The sequence below is a fragment of the Lissotriton helveticus genome, chromosome 12 (assembly GCF_964261635.1).
Source record: "Lissotriton helveticus chromosome 12, aLisHel1.1, whole genome shotgun sequence".
Lineage (NCBI taxonomy): Eukaryota > Metazoa > Chordata > Amphibia > Caudata > Salamandridae > Lissotriton > Lissotriton helveticus.
Genome location: NC_136073.1, coordinates 356319834 through 356334065, shown reverse-complemented (window position 1 = coordinate 356334065; position 14232 = coordinate 356319834).

The following is a 14232-nucleotide window of genomic DNA, read 5'->3' as shown; positions in this document are numbered from 1 at the left end:
TCTCCATTGTAGCTGAAAAAAAATCAGATTTTTCACACATTTTGTGCGGAAAAGCGTGGCATCACTGGGCTCATACAAATTTCCTCCCACCCAGCGTTCCCCAAGGTCTCCCGATAAAAATGGTACCTCACTTGCGTGGGTGGGCATAGTGGCTACAACAGGAAAAGGTCCAAATCGTACAGTGGAGAATTTAAAATACCCTATAGCAAAACTACATTTATTTTTGGGGGGGCACCTGAGTTTTTGGCCCGGGGCTCGGCGGTCATGTTTGGAAACTACCAAACCCAAACAGTTCTGAAAACTAGACACCCGGGGGAGTCGAGGGAGGTATGGCATACGTGGGTCCCCCAATGTTTTCCTACCCAGAATTCCTTGCAAACCTTAAAATTAGGTAAAAAAAATCACTTTTCCAAACTTTTTTGCATGGGATCTCCATGCCGGCAAAAATGTCCTACCACCCAGCGTTCCCCTTTTTCTCCCGAGTAAAATGATACCTCACTTGTGTGGGTGCCCCAAAGCAGAACAGGCTAAAAATGAATTTTTAAAAAATGTAGTATTTAGGTTTGACAAATTAAGCACCCCACCTTAGTCACAGGCCTTTGGCCCACCCACACAAGTGAGGTATCATTTTACTCAGGAGATCAAGGGGAATGCTGGGTCGTAGGACATTTGTGCAGGCACGGAGATCCCTTGCAAGAATGTATGGAAAAGTGTTTTTTTAACCTAAATTTAAGGTTTGCAGGGATTTCTGGGTAGGAAAACATTGGGGGACCCACGCATGCCATACCTCCCTGGACTCCCCCGGGTGTCTAGTTTTCAGAACTGTTTGGGTGTGGTAGTTTCCAAAGATGCCCGCCAAGTCCCGGGCCAAAAGCTCAGGTGACCCCTCGAAAAATAAGATAGTTTTGCTAAAGGTAATTTTTATGTCTCCACCGTACGAATTGGGCCTTTTCCTGTTGCAGCCACTATGCCTACCCATGCAAGTGAGGTACCATTTTTATCAGGAGACCTGGGGAAACGCTGGGTGAGAGGAAATTTGTGTGAGCCCAGTGATGCCACGCTTTCCCACACAAAAAAGTGTGAAAAAAATGATTTTTTTCAGATAAAATTGAGGTTTGCAAGGGATTCTGGGTAAAGGAACGTTGGAGGATCAACGCACGCCATACCTCCTTGGAAGCCCCGGGTGTCTACTTTTCAGAAATGTGTGGGTTTGGTAGGTTTCCCTAGATGGCCGTCTAGCACGGGGCCAAAAACCCAGGTAACTCCTCTTGCAAAAGCTGGTGGTTTTGACAATGGTTTTGACAATGGTGACGACAAGTGAGGTATCATTTTACTCGAGAGATCAAGGGCAACACTGGGTGGTAGGACATTTGTACCGACACGGAGATCCCACGCAAAAATGTATGGAAAAGTGGTTTTTGTAACCTAAATTTAAGGTTTGCAGGGATTTCTAGGTAGGAAAACATTGGGGGACCCACGCATGCCATACCTCCCTGGACTCCCCCGGGTGTCTAGTTTTCAGAACTGTTTGGGTTTGGTAGTTTCCAAAGATGCCCGCCAAGTCCCGGGCCAAAAGCTCAGGTGACCCCTCAAAAAATAAGATAGTTTTGCTAAAGGTAATTTTTAAGTCTCCACCGTACGAATTGGGCCTTTTCCTGTTGCAGCCACTATGCCTACCCATGCAAGTGAGGTACCATTTTTATCGGGAGACCTGGGGAAACGCTGGGTGAGAGGAAATTTGTGTGAGCCCAGTGATGCCACGCTTTCCCACACAAAAAAGTTTGAAAAAAATGATTTTTTTCAGCTAAAATTGAGGTTTGCAAGGGATTCTGGGTAAAGGAACGTTGGAGGATCCACGCACGCCATACCTCCTTGGAAGCCCCGGGTGTCTACTTTTCAGAAATGTGTGGGTTTGGTAGGTTTCCCTAGATGGCCGTCTAGCACGGGGCCAAAAACCCAGGTAACTCCTCTTGCAAAAGCTGGTGGTTTTGACAATTGTTTTGACAATGGTGACCACAAGTGAGGTATCATTTTACTCGAGAGATCAAGGGGAACACTGGGTGGTAGGACATTTGTACCGACACGGAGATCCCACGCAAGAATGTATGGAAAAGTGTTTTTTTAACCTAAATTTAAGGTTTGCAGGGATTTCTGGGTAGGAAAACATTGGGGGACCCATGCATGCCATACCTCCCTGGACTCCCCCGGGTGTCTAGTTTTCAGAACTGTTTGGGTTTGGTAGTTTCCAAAGATGCCCGCCAAGCCCCGGGCCAAAAGCTCAGGTGACCCCCACAAAAAATAAGATAGTTTTGCTAAAGGTAATTTTTAAGTCTCCACCGTACGAATTGGGCCTTTTCCTGTTGCAGCCACTATGCCTACCCACGCAAGTGAGGTACCATTTTTATCGGGAGACCTGGGGAAATGCTGGGTGGGAGGAAATTTGTGTGAGCCCAATGATGCCACGCTTTCCCACAGAAAAAAAAGTGTGGAAAAAAAAGATTTTTTTCAGCTAAAATTGAGGTTTGCAAGGGATTCTGGGTAAAGGAACGTTGGAGGATCCACGCACGCCATACCTCCTTGGAAGCCCCAGGTGTCTACTTTTCAGAAATGTGTGGGTTTGGTAGGTTTCCCTAGATGACCGTCTAGCACGGGGCCAAAAACCCAGGTAACCCCTCTTGTAAAAGCTGGTGGTTTTGACAATGGTGACAATGTCAAAACCACCAGCTTTTGCAAGCGGGGTTACCTGGGTTTTTGGCCCCGTGCTAGACGGTTATCTAGGGAAACCTACCAAACCCACACATTTCTGAAAAGTAGACACCTGGGGCTTCTAAGGAGGTATGGCCTGCCTGGATCCTCCAACCTTCCTTTACCCAGAATCCCTTGCAAATCTCCATTGTAGCTGAAAAAAAATCAGATTTTCACACATTTTGTGCGGAAAAGCGTGGCATCACTGGGCTCATACAAATTTCCTCCCACCCAGCGTTCCCCAAGGTCTCCCGATAAAAATGGTACCTCACTTGCGTGGGTAGGCATAGTGGCTACAACAGGAAAAGGTCCAAATCGTACAGTGGAGAATTTAAAATACCCTATAGCAAAACAACATTGATTTTTGGGGGGGCACCTGAGTTTTTGGCCCGGGGCTCGGCGGTCATGTTTGGAAACTACCAAACCCAAACAGTTCTGAAAACTAGACACCCGGGGGAGTCGAGGGAGGTATGGCATACGTGGGTCCCCCAATGTTTTCCTACCCAGAATTCCTTGCAAACCTTAAAATTAGGTAAAAAAAATCACTTTTCCAAACTTTTTTGCATGGGATCTCCATGCCGGCAAAAATGTCCTACCACCCAGCGTTCCCCTTTTTCTCCCGAGTAAAATGATACCTCACTTGTGTGGGTGCCCCAAAGCAGAACAGGCTAAAAATGAATTTTTAAAAAATGTAGTATTTAGGTTTGACAAATTAAGCACCCCACCTTAGTCACAGGCCTTTGGCCCACCCACACAAGTGAGGTATCATTTTACTCAGGAGATCAAGGGGAATGCTGGGTAGTAGGACATTTGTGCCGGCACGGAGATCCCATGCAAGAATGTATGGAAAAGTGTTTTTTTAACCTAAATTTAAGGTTTGCAGGGATGTCTGGGTAGGAAAACATTGGGGGACCCACGCATGCCATACCTCCCTGGACTCCCCCGGGTGTCTAGTTTTCAGAACTGTTTGGGTTTGGTAGTTTCCAAAGATGCCCGCCAAGTCCCGGGCCAAAATCTCAGGTGACCCCTCAAAAAATAAGATAGTTTTGCTAAAGGTAATTTTTAAGTCTCCACCGTACGAATTGGGCCTTTTCCTGTTGCAGCCACTATGCCTACCCATACAAGTGAGGTACCATTTTTATCGGGAGACCTGGGGAAACGCTGGGTGAGAGGAAATTTGTGTGAGCCCAGTGATGCCACGCTTTCCCACACAAAAAAGTGTGAAAAAAATGATTTTTTTCAGCTAAAATTGAGGTTTGCAAGGGATTCTGGGTAAAGGAACGTTGGAGGATCCACGCACGCCATACCTCCTTGGAAGCCCCGGCTGTCTACTTTTCAGAAATGTGTGGGTTTGGTAGGTTTCCCTAGATGGCCGTCTAGCACGGGGCCAAAAACCCAGGTAACTCCTCTTGCAAAAGCTGGTGGTTTTGACAATTGTTTTGACAATGGTGACCACAAGTGAGGTATCATTTTACTCGAGAGATCAAGGGGAACACTGGGTGGTAGGACATTTGTACCGACACGGAGATCCCACGCAAGAATGTATGGAAAAGTGGTTTTTTAACCTAAATTTAAGGTTTGCAGGGATTTCTGGGTAGGAAAACATTGGGGGACCCATGCATGCCATACCTCCCTGGACTCCCCCGGGTGTCTAGTTTTCAGAACTGTTTGGGTTTGGTAGTTTCCAAAGATGCCCGCCAAGCCCCGGGCCAAAAGCTCAGGTGACCCCCACAAAAAATAAGATAGTTTTGCTAAAGGTAATTTTTAAGTCTCCACCGTACGAATTGGGCCTTTTCCTGTTGCAGCCACTATGCCTACCCACGCAAGTGAGGTACCATTTTTATCGGGAGACCTGGGGAAATGCTGGGTGGGAGGAAATTTGTGTGAGCCCAATGATGCCACGCTTTCCCACAGAAAAAAAAGTGTGGAAAAAAAGATTTTTTTCAGCTAAAATTGAGGTTTGCAAGGGATTCTGGGTAAAGGAACGTTGGAGGATCCACGCACGCCATACCTCCTTGGAAGCCCCAGGTGTCTACTTTTCAGAAATGTGTGGGTTTGGTAGGTTTCCCTAGATGACCGTCTAGCACGGGGCCAAAAACCCAGGTAACCCCTCTTGTAAAAGCTGGTGGTTTTGACAATGGTGACAATGTCAAAACCACCAGCTTTTGCAAGCGGGGTTACCTGGGTTTTTGGCCCCGTGCTAGACGGTTATCTAGGGAAACCTACCAAACCCACACATTTCTGAAAAGTAGACACCTGGGGCTTCCAAGGAGGTATGGCCTGCGTGGATCCTCCAACCTTCCTTTACCCAGAATCCCTTGCAAATCTCCATTGTAGCTGAAAAAAAATCAGATTTTTCAAACATTTTGTGCGGAAAAGCGTGGCATCACTGGGCTCATACAAATTTCCTCCCACCCAGCGTTCCCCAAGGTCTCCCGATAAAAATGGTACCTCACTTGCGTGGGTAGGCATAGTGGCTGCAACAGGAAAAGGTCCAAATCGTACAGTGGAGAATTTAAAATACCCTATAGCAAAACTACATTGATTTTGGGGGGGGCACCTGAGTTTTTGGCCTGGGGCTCGGCGGTCATGTTTGGAAACTACCAAACCCAAACAGTTCTGAAAACTAGACACCCGGGGGAGTCGAGGGAGGTATGGCATACGTGGGTCCCCCAATGTTTTCCTACCCAGAATTCCTTGCAAACCTTAAAATTAGGTTAAAAAAATCACTTTTCCAAACTTTTTTGCATGGGATCTCCATGCCGGCAAAAATGTCCACCCACCCAGCGTTCCCCTTTTTCTCCCGAGTAAAATGATACCTCACTTGTGTGGGTGCCCCAAAGCAGAACAGGCTAAAAATGAATTTTTAAAAAATGTAGTATTTAGGTTTGACAAATTAAGCACCCCACCTTAGTCACAGGCCTTTGGCCCACCCACACAAGTGAGGTATCATTTTACTCAGGAGATCAAGGGGAATGCTGGGTGGTAGGACATTTGTGCCGGCACGGAGATCCCATGCAAGAATGTATGGAAAAGTGTTTTTTTAAACCTAAATTTAAGGTTTGCAGGGATTTCTGGGTAGGAAAACATTGGGGGACCCACGCATGCCATACCTCCCTGGACTCCCCCGGGTGTCTAGTTTTCAGAACTGTTTGGGTTTGGTAGTTTCCAAAGATGCCCGCCAAGTCCCGGGCCAAAAGCTCAGGTGACCCCTCAAAAAATAAGATAGTTTTGCTAAAGGTAATTTTTAAGTCTCCACCGTACGAATTGGGCCTTTTCCTGTTGCAGCCACTATGCCTACCCATGCAAGTGAGGTACCATTTTTATCGGGAGACCTGGGGAAATGCTGGGTGAGAGGAAATTTGTGTGAGCCCAGTGATGCCACGCTTTCCCACACAAAAAAGTGTGAAAAAAATGATTTTTTTCAGATAAAATTGAGGTTTGCAAGGGATTCTGGGTAAAGGAACGTTGGAGGATCAACGCACGCCATACCTCCTTGGAAGCCCCGGGTGTCTACTTTTCAGAAATGTGTGGGTTTGGTAGGTTTCCCTAGATGGCCGTCTAGCACGGGGCCAAAAACCCAGGTAACTCCTCTTGCAAAAGCTGGTGGTTTTGACAATGGTTTTGACAATGGTGACGACAAGTGAGGTATCATTTTACTCGAGAGATCAAGGGCAACACTGGGTGGTAGGACATTTGTACCGACACGGAGATCCCACGCAAAAATGTATGGAAAAGTGGTTTTTTAACCTAAATTTAAGGTTTGCAGGGATTTCTGGGTAGGAAAACATTGGGGGACCCATGCATGCCATACCTCCCTGGACTCCCCCGGGTGTCTAGTTTTCAGAACTGTTTGGGTTTGGTAGTTTCCAAAGATGCCCGCCAAGCCCCGGGCCAAAAGCTCAGGTGACCCCCACAAAAAATAAGATAGTTTTGCTAAAGGTAATTTTTAAGTCTCCACCGTACGAATTGGGCCTTTTCCTGTTGCAGCCACTATGCCTACCCATACAAGTGAGGTACCATTTTTATCGGGAGACCTGGGGAAACGCTGGGTGAGAGGAAATTTGTGTGAGCCCAGTGATGCCACGCTTTCCCACACAAAAAAGTGTGAAAAAAATGATTTTTTTCAGCTAAAATTGAGGTTTGCAAGGGATTCTGGGTAAAGGAACGTTGGAGGATCCACGCACGCCATACCTCCTTGGAAGCCCCGGCTGTCTACTTTTCAGAAATGTGTGGGTTTGGTAGGTTTCCCTAGATGGCCGTCTAGCACGGGGCCAAAAACCAAGGTAACTCCTCTTGCAAAAGCTGGTGGTTTTGACAATTGTTTTGACAATGGTGACCACAAGTGAGGTATCATTTTACTCGAGAGATCAAGGGGAACACTGGGTGGTAGGACATTTGTACCGACACGGAGATCCCACGCAAGAATGTATGGAAAAGTGGTTTTTTAACCTAAATTTAAGGTTTGCAGGGATTTCTGGGTAGGAAAACATTGGGGGACCCATGCATGCCATACCTCCCTGGACTCCCCCGGGTGTCTAGTTTTCAGAACTGTTTGGGTTTGGTAGTTTCCAAAGATGCCCGCCAAGCCCCGGGCCAAAAGCTCAGGTGACCCCCACAAAAAATAAGATAGTTTTGCTAAAGGTAATTTTTAAGTCTCCACCGTACGAATTGGGCCTTTTCCTGTTGCAGCCACTATGCCTACCCACGCAAGTGAGGTACCATTTTTATCGGGAGACCTGGGGAAATGCTGGGTGGGAGGAAATTTGTGTGAGCCCAATGATGCCACGCTTTCCCACAGAAAAAAAAGTGTGGAAAAAAAGATTTTTTTCAGCTAAAATTGAGGTTTGCAAGGGATTCTGGGTAAAGGAACGTTGGAGGATCCACGCACGCCATACCTCCTTGGAAGCCCCAGGTGTCTACTTTTCAGAAATGTGTGGGTTTGGTAGGTTTCCCTAGATGACCGTCTAGCACGGGGCCAAAAACCCAGGTAACCCCTCTTGTAAAAGCTGGTGGTTTTGACAATGGTGACAATGTCAAAACCACCAGCTTTTGCAAGCAGGGTTACCTGGGTTTTTGGCCCCGTGCTAGACGGTTATCTAGGGAAACCTACCAAACCCACACATTTCTGAAAAGTAGACACCTGGGGCTTCCAAGGAGGTATGGCCTGCGTGGATCCTCCAACCTTCCTTTACCCAGAATCCCTTGCAAATCTCCATTGTAGCTGAAAAAAAATCAGATTTTTCACACATTTTGTGCGGAAAAGCGTGGCATCACTGGGCTCATACAAATTTCCTCCCACCCAGCGTTCCCCAAGGTCTCCCGATAAAAATGGTACCTCACTTGCGTGGGTAGGCATAGTGGCTGCAACAGGAAAAGGTCCTAATCGTACAGTGGAGAATTTAAAATACCCTATAGCAAAACTACATTGATTTTTGGGGGGGCACCTGAGTTTTTGGCCCGGGGCTCGGCGGCCATGTTTGGAAACTACCAAACCCAAACAGTTCTGAAAACTAGACACCCAGGGGAGTCGAGGGAGGTATGGCATACGTGGGTCCCCCAATGTTTTCCTACCCAGAATTCCTTGCAAACCTTAAAATTAGGTAAATAAAATCACTTTTCCAAACTTTTTTGCGTGGGATCTCCATGCCGGCAAAAATGTCCTACCACCCAGCGTTCCCCTTTTTCTCCCGAGTAAAATGATACCTCACTTGTGTGGGTGCCCCAAAGCAGAACAGGCTAAAAATTAATTTTTAAAAAATGTAGTATTTAGGTTTGACAAATTAAGCACCCCACCTTAGTCACAGGCCTTTGGCCCACCCACACAAGTGAGGTATCATTTTACTCAGGAGATCAAGGGGAATGCTGGGTGGTAGGACATTTGTGCCGGCACAGAGATCCCATGCAATATTGTATGGAAAAGTGTTTTTTTTAACCTAAATTTAAGGTTTGCAGGGATTTCTGGGTAGGAAAACATTGGGGGACCCACGCATGCCATACCTCCCTGGACTCCCCCGGGTGTCTAGTTTTCAGAACTGTTTGGGTTTGGTAGTTTCCAAAGATGCCCGCCAAGTCCCGGGCCAAAAGCTCAGGTGACCCCTCAAAAAATAAGATAGTTTTGCTAAAGGTAATTTTTAAGTCTCCACCGTACGAATTGGGCCTTTTCCTGTTGCAGCCACTATGCCTACCCATGCAAGTGAGGTACCATTTTTATCGGGAGACCTGGGGAAACGCTGGGTGAGAGGAAATTTGTGTGAGCCCAGTGATGCCACGCTTTCCCACACAAAAAAGTGTGAAAAAATGTTTTTTTTCAGCTAAAATTGAGGTTTGCAAGGGATTCTGGGTAAAGGAACGTTGGAGGATCCACGCACGCCATACCTCCTTGGAAGCCCCGGGTGTCTACTTTTCAGAAATGTGTGGGTTTGGTAGGTTTACCTAGATTGCCGTCTAGCACGGGGCCAAAAACCCAGGTAACTCCTCTTGCAAAAGCTGGTGGTTTTGACAATTGTTTTGACAATGGTGACCACAAGTGAGGTATCATTTTACTCGAGAGATTAAGGGGAACACTGGGTGGTAGGACATTTGTACCGACACGGAGATCCCACGCAAGAATGTATGGAAAAGTGGGTTTTTTAACCTAAATTTAAGGTTTGCAGGGATTTCTGGGTAGGAAAACATTGGGGGACCCATGCATGCCATACCTCCCTGGACTCCCCCGGGTGTCTAGTTTTCAGAACTGTTTGGGTTTGGTAGTTTCCAAAGATGCCCGCCAAGCCCCGGGCCAAAAGCTCAGGTGACCCCCACAAAAAATAAGATAGTTTTGCTAAAGGTAATTTTTAAGTCTCCACCGTACGAATTGGGCCTTTTCCTGTTGCAGCCACTATGCCTACCCACGCAAGTGAGGTACCATTTTTATTGGGAGACCTGGGGAAATGCTGGGTGGGAGGAAATTTGTGTGAGCCCAGTGATGCCACGCTTTCCAACAGAAAAAAAAGTGTGGAAAAAAAGTTTTTTTTCAGCTAAAATTGAGGTTTGCAAGGGATTCTGGGTAAAGGAACGTTGGAGGATCCACGCACGCCATACCTCCTTGGAAGCCCCAGGTGTCTACTTTTCAGAAATGTGTGGGTTTGGTAGGTTTCCCTAGATGACCGTCTAGCACGGGGCCAAAAACCCAGGTAACCCCTCTTGTAAAAGCTGGTGGTTTTGACAATGGTGACAATGTCAAAACCACCAACTTTTGCAAGCGGGGTTACCTGGGTTTTTGGCCCCGTGCTAGACGGTTATCTAGGGAAACCTACCAAACCCACACATTTCTGAAAAGTAGACACCTGGGGCTTCCAAGGAGGTATGGCCTGCTTGGATCCTCCAACCTTCCTTTACCCAGAATCCCTTGCAAATCTCCATTGTAGCTGAAAGAAAATCAGATTTTTCACACATTTTGTGCGGAAAAGCGTGGCATCACTGGGCTCATACAAATTTCCTCCCACCCAGCGTTCCCCAAGGTCTCCCGATAAAAATGGTACCTCACTTGCGTGGGTAGGCATAGTGGCTACAACAGGAAAAGGTCCAAATCGTACAGTGGAGAATTTAAAATACCCTATAGCAAAACTACATTGATTTTTGGGGGGGCACCTGAGTTTTTGGCCCGGGGCTCGGCGGTCATGTTTGCAAACTACCAAACCCAAACAGTTCTGAAAACTAGACACCCGGGGGAGTCGAGGGAGGTATGGCATACGTGGGTCCCCCAATGTTTTCCTACCCAGAATTCCTTGCAAACCTTAAAATTAGGTTAAAAAAAATCACTTTTCCAAACTTTTTTGCATGGGATCTCCATGCCGGCAAAAATGTCCTACCACCCAGCGTTCCCCTTTTTCTCCCGAGTAAAATGATACCTCACTTGTGTGGGTGCCCCAAAGCAGAACAGGCTAAAAATGAATTTTTAAACAATGTAGTATTTAGGTTTGACAAATTAAGCACCCCACCTTAGTCACAGGCCTTTGGCCCACCCACACAAGTGAGGTATCATTTTACTCAGGAGATCAAGGGGACTGCTGGGTCGTAGGACATTTGTGCCGGCACGGAGATCCCTTGCAAGAATGTATGGAAAAGTGTTTTTTTAACCTAAATTTAAGGTTTGCAGGGATTTCTGGGTAGGAAAACATTGGGGGACCCACGCATGCCATACCTCCCTGGACTCCCCCGGGTGTCTAGTTTTCAGAACTGTTTGGGTTTGGTAGTTTCCAAAGATGCCCGCCAAGTCCCGGGCCAAAAGCTCAGGTGACCCCTCGAAAAATAAGATAGTTTTGCTAAAGGTAATTTTTAAGTCTCCACCGTACGAATTGGGCCTTTTCCTGTTGCAGCCACTATGCCTACCCATGCAAGTGAGGTACCATTTTTATCAGGAGACCTGGGGAAACGCTGGGTGAGAGGAAATTTGTGTGAGCCCAGTGATGCCACGCTTTCCCACACAAAAAAGTGTGAAAAAAATGATTTTTTTCAGATAAAATTGAGGTTTGCAAGGGATTCTGGGTAAAGGAACGTTGGAGGATCAACGCACGCCATACCTCCTTGGAAGCCCCGGGTGTCTACTTTTCAGAAATGTGTGGGTTTGGTAGGTTTCCCTAGATGGCCGTCTAGCACGGGGCCAAAAACACAGGTAACTCCTCTTGCAAAAGCTGGTGGTTTTGACAATGGTTTTGACAATGGTGACAACAAGTGAGGTATCATTTTACTCGAGAGATCAAGGGCAACACTGGGTGGTAGGACATTTGTACCGACACGGAGATCCCACGCAAAAATGTATGGAAAAGTGGTTTTTGTAACCTAAATTTAAGGTTTGCAGGGATTTCTAGGTAGGAAAACATTGGGGGACCCACGCATGCCATACCTCCCTGGACTCCCCCGGGTGTCTAGTTTTCAGAACTGTTTGGGTTTGGTAGTTTCCAAAGATGCCCGCCAAGTCCCGGGCCAAAAGCTCAGGTGACCCCTCAAAAAATAAGATAGTTTTGCTAAAGGTAATTTTTAAGTCTCCACCGTACGAATTGGGCCTTTTCCTGTTGCAGCCACTATGCCTACCCATGCAAGTGAGGTACCATTTTTATCGGGAGACCTGGGGAAACGCTGGGTGAGAGGAAATTTGTGTGAGCCCAGTGATGCCACGCTTTCCCACACAAAAAAGTGTGAAAAAAATGATATTTTTCAGCTAAAATTGAGGTTTGCAAGGGATTCTGGGTAAAGGAACGTTGGAGGATCCACGCACGCCATACCTCCTTGGAAGCCCCGGGTGTCTACTTTTCAGAAATGTGTGGGTTTGGTAGGTTTCCCTAGATGGCCGTCTAGCACGGGGCCAAAAACCCAGGTAACTCCTCTTGCAAAAGCTGGTGGTTTTGACAATTGTTTTGACAATGGTGACCACAAGTGAGGTATCATTTTACTCGAGAGATCAAGGGGAACACTGGGTGGTAGGACATTTGTACCGACACGGAGATCCCACGCAAGAATGTATGGAAAAGTGGTTTTTTAACCTAAATTTAAGGTTTGCAGGGATTTCTGGGTAGGAAAACATTGGGGGACCCATGCATGCCATACCTCCCTGGACTCCCCCGGGTGTCTAGTTTTCAGAACTGTTTGGGTTTGGTAGTTTCCAAAGATGCCCGCCAAGCCCCGGGCCAAAAGCTCAGGTGACCCCCACAAAAAATAAGATAGTTTTGCTAAAGGTAATTTTTAAGTCTCCACCGTACGAATTGGGCCTTTTCCTGTTGCAGCCACTATGCCTACCCACGCAAGTGAGGTACCATTTTTATCGGGAGACCTGGGGAAATGCTGGGTGGGAGGAAATTTGTGTGAGCCCAATGATGCCACGCTTTCCCACAGAAAAAAAGTGTGGAAAAAAAGATTTTTTTCAGCTAAAATTGAGGTTTGCAAGGGATTCTGGGTAAAGGAACGTTGGAGGATCCACGCACGCCATACCTCCTTGGAAGCCCCAGGTGTCTACTTTTCAGAAATGTGTGGGTTTGGTAGGTTTCCCTAGATGACCGTCTAGCACGGGGCCAAAAACCCAGGTAACCCCTCTTGTAAAAGCTGGTGGTTTTGACAATGGTGACAATGTCAAAACCACCAGCTTTTGCAAGCAGGGTTACCTGGGTTTTTGGCCCCGTGCTAGACGGTTATCTAGGGAAACCTACCAAACCCACACATTTCTGAAAAGTAGACACCTGGGGCTTCCAAGGAGGTATGGCCTGCGTGGATCCTCCAACCTTCCTTTACCCAGAATCCCTTGCAAATCTCCATTGTAGCTGAAAAAAAATCAGATTTTTCACACATTTTGTGCGGAAAAGCGTGGCATCACTGGGCTCATACAAATTTCCTCCCACCCAGCGTTCCCCAAGGTCTCCCGATAAAAATGGTACCTCACTTGCGTGGGTAGGCATAGTGGCTACAACAGGAAAAGGTCCAAATCGTACAGTGGAGAATTTAAAATACCCTATAGCAAAACTACATTGATTTTTGGGGGGGCACCTGAGTTTTTGGCCCGGGGCTCGGCGGTCATGTTTGGAAACTACCAAACCCAAACAGTTCTGAAAACTAGACACCCGGGGGAGTCGAGGGAGGTATGGCATACGGGGGTCCCCCAATGTTTTCCTACCCAGAATTCCTTGCAAACCTTAAAATTAGGTAAAAAAAATCACTTTTCCAAACTTTTTTGCATGGGATCTCCATGCCGGCAAAAATGTCCTACCACCCAGCGTTCCCCTTTTTCTCCCGAGTAAAATGATACCTCACTTGTGTGGTTGCCCCAAAGCAGAACAGGCTAAAAATGAATTTTTAAAAAATGTAGTATTTAGGTTTGACAAATTAAGCACCCCACCTTAGTCACAGGCCTTTGGCCCACCCACACAAGTGAGGTATCATTTTACTCAGGAGATCAAGGGGAATGCTGGGTCGTAGGACATTTGTGCCGGCACGGAGATCCCTTGCAAGAATGTATGGAAAAGTGTTTTTTTAACCTAAATTTAAGGTTTGCAGGGATTTCTGGGTAGGAAAACATTGGGGGACCCACGCATGCCATACCTCCCTGGACTCCCCCGGGTGTCTAGTTTTCAGAACTGTTTGGGTTTGGTAGTTTCCAAAGATGCCCGCCAAGTCCCGGGCCAAAAGCTCAGGTGACCCCTCGAAAAATAAGATAGTTTTGCTAAAGGTAATTTTTAAGTCTCCACCGTACGAATTGGGCCTTTTCCTGTTGCAGCCACTATGCCTACCCATGCAAGTGAGGTACCATTTTTATCAGGAGACCTGGGGAAACGCTGGGTGAGAGGAAATTTGTGTGAGCCCAGTGATGCCACGCTTTCCCACACAAAAAAGTGTGAAAAAAATGATTTTTTTCAGATAAAATTGAGGTTTGCAAGGGATTCTGGGTAAAGGAACGTTGGAGGATCAACGCACGCCATACCTCCTTGGAAGCCCCGGGTGTCTACTTTTCAGAAATGT